Source organism: Bidens hawaiensis, unplaced genomic scaffold, assembly GCF_021521415.1.
Source record: "Bidens hawaiensis isolate Kalapana, Puna unplaced genomic scaffold, B.hawaiensis_p1.1 tig00001032_1, whole genome shotgun sequence".
NCBI classification, from domain to species: Eukaryota; Viridiplantae; Streptophyta; class Magnoliopsida; order Asterales; family Asteraceae; genus Bidens; species Bidens hawaiensis.
In genome coordinates this window covers 3,876,271-3,889,199 of record NW_027491060.1, presented here as the reverse complement: position 1 = coordinate 3,889,199, position 12,929 = coordinate 3,876,271, and positions in this window count along the sequence as shown.

Genomic DNA, 12,929 nt, shown 5'->3' with positions numbered 1-12,929 from the left:
AACCCGGAAACCCTAATAAATCACCATTAACACAATCTAGATCTGACTCGACCCTTTTTTCAAAACATCTTATTCGTTCTCATTAAACCCTAAATATAGAAATCCAATTCTGCAACCTTAGTTGTCACCCATTTTTCTTCTATAATCGTTGGCGGTGAACGATTGTAATGGTGGCGATAGAGAAGCCATGGAGGTGGCAAGTAGCTTTAAGTTGCTGGAGGTCGTTGGAGCCGGCAGGCGATGGTGGCGTTTGTGTTCTAGGGTTTCTAGGTGAGAATATTATGGATATAAAAGGTATGTGGAGGCTGACGGTGGCCATGGCGTTTTCAAGAGATGATGCGGAGAAGCTGGTGGCGGTCTGAAGATGAGCTACTGTGGTGCTATTAGGTGAGCTGCTGTGGTGTTTTTAGGCAAAAGGCAGAGAGAGGTATAGAGATTCCAGATAATGCAGAGAGAGCTACATCTGAAGATCTCTTTGTTACTTTTAATTATTTTTTTATAAAACTACAAGAATAGTCCCTATAGTTTTGTGAATAATTTTACAACTTTTATTATGTTTAAACAAATAGTCCTTCAATTAGTAAAAAGACTAAAATATCCTCATGTGCAATGCACCCATTGCACATGGGTGATTTAACTGAAAAACTTAACATCCGTTAGTGTAAAGGACTAAAACCGAGGCAAACATTCAAATAAAGGACAAATAGTGAAACTCATTTTAAAAAAGGATCCAATATATTTAAAATTTTCTATTTATAATTAAAAAGTTTACTCTTTTAAAACAAGAGTGTGGGCAAATGCTAACTGGATCTCAACTTATTCTTTTAAGAACTAGAACTATAGTTGTGCATTTTCAACCTATACTCTAAGAATGTATGAGAGAAATTTGTAAACTAAATGTTATGGTTACAAAATGGTTGCCAGAGAGCAGATAAAGTAGATATATATAAATATATAACAAATTCATTTTTTATGGTACGAGTTGTTAGCCTAAAATCATCTGCTATACTGAAAATGGAAGTTTTGCTATTTAATGTTTTTAGTAAAATAATTTATTGAAATGAAGGTTTTAAAGATTATATCTAAGATTAAAGAAAATGTAAAAAATCGTTAGATATTTACTTAAATGTTAAAAAACTTTAACTTCCCTTTTTTTTACATTCCGTAGACACCACTTAACATGTAGATCTATACCAAATATATATGAAAAGAAACATAAAAAAACGCAAGCATGACCCAAACCGTAGATCTGGAAGAATAAATATTATTGAGCAGCATCATAACCTCGAAACTCAAAAACATATACTGTAACAAGCAGATACTTAGTAACCGATACTGTCAAGAGACATGTTTTTGAGTTTCAGGGGTGATGAAACTTGATCAGATAAGAAGCAAGATCTTCGATATGTGACTTTTGTTACGAGTATTGTCGTTTCTTAAACCTAGAAAACATCATGATGAATCATAGCCGAACAGATCATGATGTGTTTCTAAGTTTTAGAGACGACGCATACCGCAGTGTTAATTTAGGATAAGAAAAATAAAGTTGAGAGTGATATATGGTGTGGTTTTAAAGAGGAAGGAGGCGGTGGACTGTTTACATTTGGTTATTAAACGTACCCTAGCTGTCACTTTTATTATATTCAATTTGCCCCTCTCAAGTTTTGGGTGTTTATGTTTTTACTCCTTTTGTTATTTGTTTATTTTTGCTTGTGTAGAACCAAGTTAAATGATTTTTGAACTAAATTTATCTGGTTGATGTCTATTTAATGTATTAACTTTATTTCATTAGTTGTAATTTTTCTTGTTATGATCATAAAACCTAAATTTTGATGATTTATGGTGATGCAATCATAGTGCATTTATATTAATCTCCCATGTCTCATAATTTTTGCGTAAAATAACATTACAATAAAGAAAAGTTGTAATCTAATACTTTACATGTATCTTTTTAACAAAACTCATGGGCCGACAATGTTTAGTGATGTAATCTTTAGGATTAATAAAGAAAAAAAAATTGTAAAACGTATATAAATTGTCTTCTAACTTTAAGGGCAAAATGGACCATTTCCAGTACGGTAAGAGAAAAGGTTACACCGGTTGGTGAAAATGGCCGAATGCGTGACAACTTTTAAGAACATAACCTGTAATTTTCGGCATGTAATTTACAATATAATCAAACTTTCTTTAATGAAACAACATAAATATCATAATTATATTCAATACTATTTAATAAAAACAAGTTGGATGTCTCGTGCGTTGCAGCAGCTCGACCTTGATTCTCAAATGAACTTTTACGCCTCCGTTTGTTCACCGGAAAAACCGAAAAAAGCAAACCCCTCTCTTCGTAGTTAATTTAAGCCAACGCGTCGCAATGGAAACTCAGGCTTAATTGTTACAGTACTGTCATAAAAATATTTATCGACAAAAGTTAAAATAGAAAACTTTAGTAATTAAAAAATGTAAAAAATTGCAATAAAAGAAATGCGCAAACCAATAAACTATTCTCACATTTAAAAAGAAAGGTTAAAAGTTGAGAAATGTCCTTTAATATATAAAAAATGTAATAACTAATATACTTTAAGAGCTTGTACATCAAGCTAAAAACGTTGTATATCTCATGAATAGTTAATATGTGAGGAAAGAATCTTTCGATTTTAGATATATATATATATATATATACATATAATGTTTTTCTTGCCAAAAGTGTTACAGAAAACGAGCTATAACTAAACCAAACGTTAAGCATGAAATGATTCGGAAATCAGAACAAGGGAAACCTTGATCAAGTCAACAGAGAAAGGGAAACTTTCGATTTCAAATTGAATAAAGAAAAAACATGCAGATTAGATGAGCAATAACGAGACATAAAACTCAATTAAAACTAGCAAAAAAAACTTGATTAGAAGCAACCAAGCTAGGTTGGATAATTTTTGTAACCGAGCCAAAATCGACCAAAGCTCAGCTCATTGGCTCAATTTTAAGTGTGTTTAACATCAAAATCGAGCTCAAACCTAGGTTGTCTGATTTAATTTCAAACTCAAGCTCGAAACCACCAGGCTCGACACATGAACACCTCTAGATTAAACAGCAATCGAATATACATTCACAGATAACGTTACACCATGTTACACAAACGTCTGCGTTCTGTAAACACATGAGCATATAGTTGTGTCTCATTAACAGTTTGAATCTCTTCCTATTTTTATCTAGTTATGAACAGCCTTAAAAGGTTTGTTGTACCACTGCATGTAGAAACACGATAAAAACTACAAAATATAAATACAAAATAAACTACACATTTTTTAAAATTAATTAAATCGCCGATCTGCATTAATACTATTAAACACACACAATTTATGTATGCAAAATGACATAAGCCGTTAGATCTGAAACACCAGCAGTGGTTGAGCAGCATCATAACTTCGAAACTCAATAACACATCGTGTAACAAACAGATAAACAATCGATCGAGTCGACGACATGTTATTGAGTTTCAGAGGTGATGAAACTATATCAGAGAAGAATATGAACATGAATAATATCGTTTACAACTATAGACAAATCTAAAACTCTGGAAACATCATGAAACACGACGACGTAATCATGATGTTCTTCGTAGTTTTAGACACAGCAATATCGCAGGATTGATTTTAGTTTTTGTTTTAGGTTATTAATAATAATAATAATAATAATAATAACAATTTGAAATTTGGGTGAAACGGTGAATTTAAAGAGCGGCGGAAGTTGTACGCATTGCTTAAACCCTAGAAGTCATATAAGTCATATATTTTTATTTTGTTACATTTGCACCCTCAAGTTTTGGGTTTTTTGTTTTTACCTTTTTCTCACCCATTTCTCTTTGATTTGTGGTTAACTTACTTTATACATACTTATTTTCTTTTTAGTGGGTAAGTTTAGTTTGGTTTTAAGCTAAATCCATTGTTGCAAAAGTCGTTAGGCAGTCTCTAGACGGTCGACTGGAAAGTTGGGTGTACTCCGGCAGTATTCGGACATGGTAAATATAAGGGTCATTAATTTTGAATATTATATATATGTCAAAGATCATAAGTTACTAATATTTATAACAAAATAGGTCAATATCAATACATATATAAAAGAAAGATATTTTTAAATAATAACCTATTCTAAAAATTTCCAACCGTTAATTAAAACAATGATATTTGTTCTTTAATATTATAGAAATGCGAATTATGTTAAGTTTTTAAAAGTCAAAATTGATCCAAGTTTACCGATTAGCTGCGAGACCTGGCTGAGGTTGACTGTCTTTGATCGATTTTAGTAACTAGACGGAGTTAAAGAAACTCACCTCGATGGCATACCTTGTAGCGAATATTCGGTCTTGTAGACCTAGTTTTATAACATTGGCAAAACTGAATTAAAAACCTAAATTCTAGTTTTTGAGCTTTCAAAAAACTATTTGGTTTTAGGCATTTAGCTTTCGATTTTTAGTTGGGTTGGATTTGGTTTCGTTAGGTTTCGTTTTAACTTTTGCATTTGGAAAATTTTGGGCCTTGGATAAATGAATTTGGGCAAAAATATTGTTGTTAGTTAATAATTTTGGGCCCAATTTTAAAAGTGGATTTGAAAGGAGGCATATCTGTATTGTATCCTTTTAACCCTAGTCCTCTCTCCCGTACATTCGTTTTAGACTTTTCACGCGGAAGCAAGTCGTAACTTTCTTGAACAGCTATGAATAGGTTTAATAAGAATTACCCGCAGCTGCTATGGAACATTCTTGAACCTTCAAAGCCATTTCACTAACATGGCTAAGTTTATGCTTTCATAAAATCAAGTTATTTATAAATTATAAATAATGGATAATGAGAATGACAACGAAGTGTATTTTAAACCCACTTAATAGAAAATTTAAAAGTAATCAATTTTCGTCCCTATAAAAACATTGCTTAATCATCGAAAATACTTTAATTAATTTTTATTATACATATTTAAACAATATCCGATTTCCTATAAACTTAATTACTTAACAAATCATTTTGGGGTTTTCCAACAAAATTGGTAAGTGCCTATTTTTATTTTTAATGGATTATCAAAGGGAGGGTTCATGACAAAATAATTTTGACATAAAAACGTAGGAAATAATACCAATTGCAATATGAATATACATAAGCAATATTTTATAACAACAAATAAAAAAACCTAATACAATAATAGCAACAAAAGTATTGGAATCAGCAAAAAGAATAATAACAACAAATAATTATAACAAAAAAAAACTAATAATAATAACAAAATATAAATCAACAAATATTTATGACGTTTTGTAATCGGAAATCAGGAAAAGTAAACAAAAAAGAATCATGACTTATAATATGTAAGGCCCCGAACCCGGTAGCCCTACTTTAACGTCGGATTTACTCATAAACGCAGTTCTTACAAATCAGAGTTTATTAAAACTTTTCGCAGAATATAAAACATCAATTTTTCGTTACAAAACATTTCACCTTTCCTTTAAAACCACAACGTAAAACAACTTATTTAAAACATCATATCTTCAATCTTTAGATGACAGCCGTTCAATCCATGACATGTGTCATCTTCATGCTAACTCTATAATCAGCTCACCTGCGTGCATACTAAAAGTCAGCTACGCTGAGTGAGTTCTAGTTAATCAAACAACTTATCATACAACCACTACATGCATCATATACGTATCCGAAGACACAGCCCACTATCTGACCTGCTCACTTTACCACTTAACCTCTTATTTACCCCTACCACTTAGCCACTTTAATAACGAATAACGTTATGCCACTTTGCCACTTTAATAACGTAAAACGTTATGCCACTTTAATAACGAAGCCACGTATAGGCTTACCCTACCACGTACTATCGTCATGCCACTAACACACTTACTAGACTCTTGCCACTTCTACCTCTATCTTGTCTACAACACACTTCATATCATTACATCATTTACGTAATAAACAAGTTACATCATAACATTTACACACACTAATAACCACTTAGAAATCATTTACTTTGCCGATACGTGCAATATCCGAAGATCGTTCACGTACCGACAAGCAATCATATAATAGCTACCTCGTACATCACCTATAGCATACACTTACCACTTAAGGTAAGTGTATTCACACTTCAAATCGAGTATGCACACAGCCCCGAAAACATAACAAGGAAAAAGAGGCTAGAAACTCACCTGAATGCGGTTACGTTCACCGTGAATAGTTATTCCCTTCTTGAGCTGTGCACGGCTAACTGTATAATATTTACATGTATCAATTAACTATTTCTACTCACATCGTATTTCTATATTTATATAACCCACACGAACGGGGGTCCCGGGGCAGCGCCCCTGGCAGCGGGGTTCTAGGGGCGGCAGCCCCTAGCAGGGTCCAAGGGGCAGAGCCCCTGGCTCGGGTCGAGCTGCCAGGTCCGCTTGGAAAAATTTTATTTCCATTAACTGTCTTAACACATTTTCCATTAACATTTTAAGTTATTTTCTAAGTTGGGCTTAGCATCTTATGGGCTTAATTAAGTCAGTCCAACTGTTCTTCTGGGCTCAACTGGGTCTAGGCCCAAGTGGATTCAGCCCAATACCCAATCAGAGGACTGGCCGAGAACTCTTTGGCAGAGAACTCGTGGCCGAGAACCTTGCTTGACCGAGAACCTTGGTTGACCGAAAACCCATGTCTGATGCATTCACTTCTCATTTTTCTATCTTTTTCATTTCTTCTTAGCTTAGTTAACTGTTTTATGGTTTGTATCATTGGTTTTAGCCACCTTTGCTACTCATCCTAACCATTTTACACCCGTTAGTATCTCCTTATCTAGATCTAACCCTTTTTAGGTATAAAGTTTAAACCTTTATCCCGTTTTAGGTCTAAAGCTTAAAGCTTTATCGGTTTTAAACCCATTTTAACTAGATCCTTAGCTAATCAATAGATTAAGTTCACTTTTATCATCAAGTTTGCAACTGTATAAAAACATCTAGGCCCGATCTATTCTAGGGTTAAGTTCCATAACAAACCGTTCATAAAAACATAAGCTTGAATATCAAGAACATACCTTTGAACGTTTTTAGGTCGCGGTCTAGGTTAGTTATGAACTCGTAGCTTGTATATAGCTTGCACACCAAAGATCTATCAATAAAAGGCTTGATTTGATCTTGGATCTTCTTTCTCTTCTTGCGGCCGAAAAGGAAGAGTATATGTGTGTGTTTTAAGGTGTGGAGAGAATAAGATAGAAAATATGGATGGAAATGGAAAGGATCAGGGTTTAAGGGGGTATTTATACTCCCTTAAGCCCATGGACCTTAGGCCCATCTTTTCTTTTTGGTCCATAACTAATCCCATCTAATTATCCTACTTACTCTTTCATATTTTATTATTATTATTATTATTATTATTATTATTATTATTATTATTATTATTATCGTTCCACTAACTCATTTATTTCACCCGACGGAAATAATATATTAAATATTATTTTAGAAATTTCGGGATGTTACATAATAACTAACCTAAAATAGCAGCAAATTGGTTATAATTATTTTCACGTTAAGAAGTATTTGTAGCTGATCTTGAAAGGCTGAAACTATATATTTTACAAAAATTGCGTGCAACCTTACCAGTGTAAAATTTCAATCACTCGGTTATTGAATGAAGAAAATAGACGGATAGTAGTCGGGTATTCATATTACGAAGATAATATGCAACTTTTTTTTAAAAAAGTTTGTGTGAATTCAGTTTTACTTTGTCTACATTTACTAATTAAAGAAAAACATACAAAAGGCCCAACCCTTTTATATATGAATCCGAGGTTTACACATGATCTATCAGTGTTCATGCAGAAAATGTTGATAGATGCGTACAGTTTCGAGATTCAATTCCAGAGATCTTAACAAAAAAATAAGGCTGAAAACATGTTGTAAATTAAGGCATAAATACTTTAAAATTAAAATCAAAGATAAAAACCTAAAAATAAAAATGAAATTTGTGATGGTTATAAATTGGACTAGGACCGAAGGGTGTTTTGGACGAGAATTGTTTAAATTTAAAAGAAAACTGAAAAGCATTATGGTGGTTGAACAAGGTTGTATTATACTATTTTCTTTTAAATAATTTGTTGGTAGACTAAAAAGAAGAATCATTTTGAAAAAAGGGAGTTTAACAAACAACTCACGTCCACTTTTAAAATTAAACACAATTACCCTACCACAACACAAATCAAAGAGCGTTAATCCTAAAACTATTTTACAATTTATAGTTCGAATAAATGCTCAGTTGTCCCATCCATATTTTATTAACACTACTAGGTTAGAACCCATATAATACACGGGCTAGTTATAAATATAAATAATAAAATTTAATATTTCATATAATTACAAACATTTTCTATTATTATGAATCACAATAATAATATTATAAATAAAAAGTAATATAACTCACTAACTTTGTCATATACTTGCATTCTCACCACCCTCTTTTGCAACCTAAATCAACACTAATAACAATTATTGATATCCCAAATCATGAGTGTGGTGGCCTAACACACAAAAAGTCGTTCGAAAAAAAAGATGCAACTTATTTAGTTTGCATTCAAATATCACCACTGAAACTTTCTTGTTGTCAGAATTATCATGTGGAGGTATTCTTGTGCAAGAAGAATTCCGCTATGTAAAGCCTACAATCAAATAGAAAATAGTTAGTCAAACATACATTTTTTTTGCAATGCGTAAATCCTACTCAACCCGTTATTTGAACATAAGAAACCCATTATTTGAACATAAGAAACCCATTTCACTTGTTACCAGAAACCCATCCAAACCCCGAGAACTCATGATTCTTCCCCTAAATAGTCAACCTTCATAGTTTATCAGGATCCCATAATGTTGACAAACTTATGAGAATTCCGAATATAAAGTGTTGACTTTTACATTAGTCATATCATGTTGGTGTGTTTAGATTGCAACTTGTTTATAGCCTTTATATAAATAAGCAGGTTATTGAACTGAATAACGAACAAATCCGAAATATTAAATGATCAAAAAGTTTTTCGTCATAATTTTCGTGATATGCTGAGTGAAACTATAATAAATTTCCCCATTGTCTCTATTATCTATCTTTGTTACAATCCACAAAACAAGAGTCAACTTTTGACTTTTAAAACTCAAGTTTCTATTTCGAAAAGTCAACACAATATGCCTTCTTTTAATCCAAAATGGATCTGGTGTGTATTATTTTGCTTGAAGCAAACACACTAAAGTTAAATGTTGAATTTTTCTATTGCGACCCACCTCTTCAACATCTAATCGTGTTTTCGGTCAAACTCTCTTAAATCCTCAACCATTAATGCCTGCTCTCTCTTTGCACTCAATATAAACAATTTCAACCATTTATTTATGCTTTAGTGCATTCTAGTTATAATTTATTTGTCAAAAAAATATAACCATAAATCATATGTACTTAATAATCAAACAATATAACATAAGTTGAGTTTATATAATAATGAAATTACCTCATGAAGGTTATGATAAATTTTAACAGCAAGTGGCATTCCTAAACTATAATTGCAGAAAATAAACAGTGACATAATAATACAAGTATTAAAGGTAATGGTATCAAGTTAGTTATAAACACTTACTCTTTAGAAAGAATTTCTAGCATGAGTGAAATCTTGTTGACCATCTCATCTTAAGAAGCAATACCAAAAATTCAACAGATTGCAGCTAAAAAGTAGTAGATGGTTGTGAATAAGCGTTGTGATATGTTGACAGTTGGTGCTTCCTTTAGCCATCCCTATACCAGAAACACACATATATATAAACGAACACTGAATAATGGTGAATTTTAAAAATAAAAATTAAATCAACTAATTATGAAACAACTGGACTGACTAAAAGATTGGTTAATTTGGAACATCTACAATTATCATATAATTGATTTTCTTACGGCTGCGCATAGAAAAAGTCATCATTAGTTTTACTAAACACTTCCAAAGTTAGTGATTATCCTCATTTTTTAGCATATCCAAACCACCCTAAACACATTAATATTGAAGGCATGAAGAATAAGATCTAGAGAATCAATATTTATCAATCTTATTGGGATTAGTGAAATTAGACACATTTACGAACAAAATCTCCAATCAAATCTATATGTGAATTTATCAATTCAACATAATGTGGTACGGGTTCAGATCCAAACGGGTTATTTAAAAAAATCTGTAAATGACAATTCCGATCTAATCATGTTTGGGTAAAAACAGGTCATTTTAGGTGCTAATTCTCTTCATTTCCAACTTTTACATAGTGTCCCCTCTATCAAAGATATATAGCAGCGACTAAAGCTAATGATTACTAATTCTATGGAACACATGAAAATTTAAGCTAATGCCATAAATTTCATACAAGTATCCGATTTAGGTGAAATCAGTGGGTTACCTTTTTGTAATCACTTTGACATCAAGGATCACCTCGAATCGTTCGGATCAGTGGGTTTATTCTGTGAATTTTCAAATCCAAAAGAATTAAAACAATCAATAAAACAATATTATTTTAATGAAACTCATAAGTAAGTAAAAGCTATAAAAAACCGCCCTTTAATGTTGAAATTGTTTTTACCTCAAAGTTATCATTAATGATCTTATAATATCTCCAGTTTGTTTACCTCAATAACGCTTCCTAACCTAATTTGGCATAAGCATCCCCAAATCATCTTGAGCAAGTCTAATGGTCAAAACTATGTTGTCTACCAAAAATTGATTCATGAAAACCATTGTCTGATTGAGAATAAAGGGTTAATTAAAAAGAATAGGTTTAATCGAATTTGTAGATTAAATCTGTATAGTCGAACGAAATATTGCTAATACCTTTAAAATTGAAGGTGATGAACGATTCTGTTAATTGAAAACGCTTACAGATGAGTGCAATTAGACGATTCTGTTTATTTGATTGATAAAGAAACTGTTTACGCAAATTAGGGTTAGTTAAATGGTGCGAGGGCGATTGTAATTAATGATGATTCATACCTGTAATGATGAAGTAGATGCACAATGGATGATCCGGTGAACACAAACTGGAGCGTTGAATAAGAATGCTAGTGTTAAGATAATTTTATCAGTGATTTATTATTATTCAGAGTTATATGATCAGGATTTGATGGGAAACGTATTATGTGATTTGAGATTATTATGTTAAAAAATAAAAATAAATAATGAAACAGAATTTTACACGTGGACAAACTAAGATTGCAGAAGAATTAGGTGCCCTTTGGACAAAAATCACTTCCTGAATGCCATGTGGCAAAATAAACCATTCTCCTTGATTGTAGAAAGATAGGTTATTAAAATCCATTGGTTTATTAGATAGGTAGATTTCTAATTTTGCAATTATAATACGACATATGCATTTTTTTTCTAATATATAGGGGTTTGTTACATATACCATGAAGTTTTTTCAAAACACCCAACCAATCACTCAGGCAATCCGTAGTGGCCGCAAGGAAGGGGCAATTTGGGGCGCGAACAACGCCCCCTGGGCGAATTTGGGGCGAAATGGGCGGGGGCGTGGGTTATTTGTCGCCTGGAGGAGATGAAGTTTATTATTATTATATTACTAGTGTGTGTTATATATATACATAGAAAAGTGTTAAAATAAAAATACATAGTTTTGTAAGAAGAGTAAGAAGAACATAAAATTTAGAGTTAATAAACTATGTAGTCTAAATCCTCTATCATAGAAAACTATTTGGTATTTTGAAAACTACCAATCTCAACCACTAGATCCTAGATCCAATGGCTTAAATTTATTCTTACTCTTCCTAAAAACTATTTCTTTTTATTATAGCCCACACCTATATACATATTATCTATAATCTATAATATATATAAACGAAGATATAAAAATCCTACGTGTCGCGATGTGGTTGTTTCCCCTTTTTTTGGATCACCAGATTTGCTTGATTTTTAAATAGAGGCTTCTCATGCATTTAACCCGAATTTATGGGTAACCCATATATTCCTTAAACGAGTTATAACATCTCATTAAATTAAGAATTATTCTCACCAAATTATTGATGTAAAAATCCTATAAAATATGATATAATAAAAATTAATATCTAATTTATTTTAAAAAAGATATATGTATTATTTAAATTAAAAAACCAATTTGATACTAAAAAAATAAACGGATATTGGGTTTTATCAAACCATTAGTATATTATTAACTTTTAAAAATATTATTTATAATTAGAAAATCAATTTTTACAGTAACAAAATTAAACGGGTCTTGGGTCTCATCAAAATTATATAACGTTTAAACCGGGTTATAACATCTAATTTATTTATGAAACAGTTTATCATCAAACCATAAGTATATTATTAACTTTCATACAATAAAGAAAAATATAAATTCAAAAAAATAAATAAATATTAGAACAAATAATATAAAACAACTCCCGTAATACGGGGAATAAAAACTAGTAATATATATAAACGAAAACCAAAAAATCCTACGTGTCGCGATGTGGTCACTCCCCATTTTTTTGAAGTCATCAGATTTGCTTGATTTTTAAATGGAGGCTTCTCATGCATTTGACCCGAATTCATGGGTATGGGTCTTATCAAACCCATATAGTCCTTAAACGGGTTATAACATCTCATTAAATTAAAAATTATTATCACCAAATTATTGATGTAAAAATCCTATTAAATAGGATATACTAAAAATTAATATCTTGCTTATTTTAAAAGAATATATATATATATATATATATATTATTTAAATTAAAAAACAAAATTGATAGTAAAAAAATAAACGGGTCTTGGGTCTTATCAAATCATAAGTATATTATTAACTTTCATAAATATTATTTATAATTAAAAAAACCAATTTTATTATAAAAGAAATAAACGGGTCTTGAGTC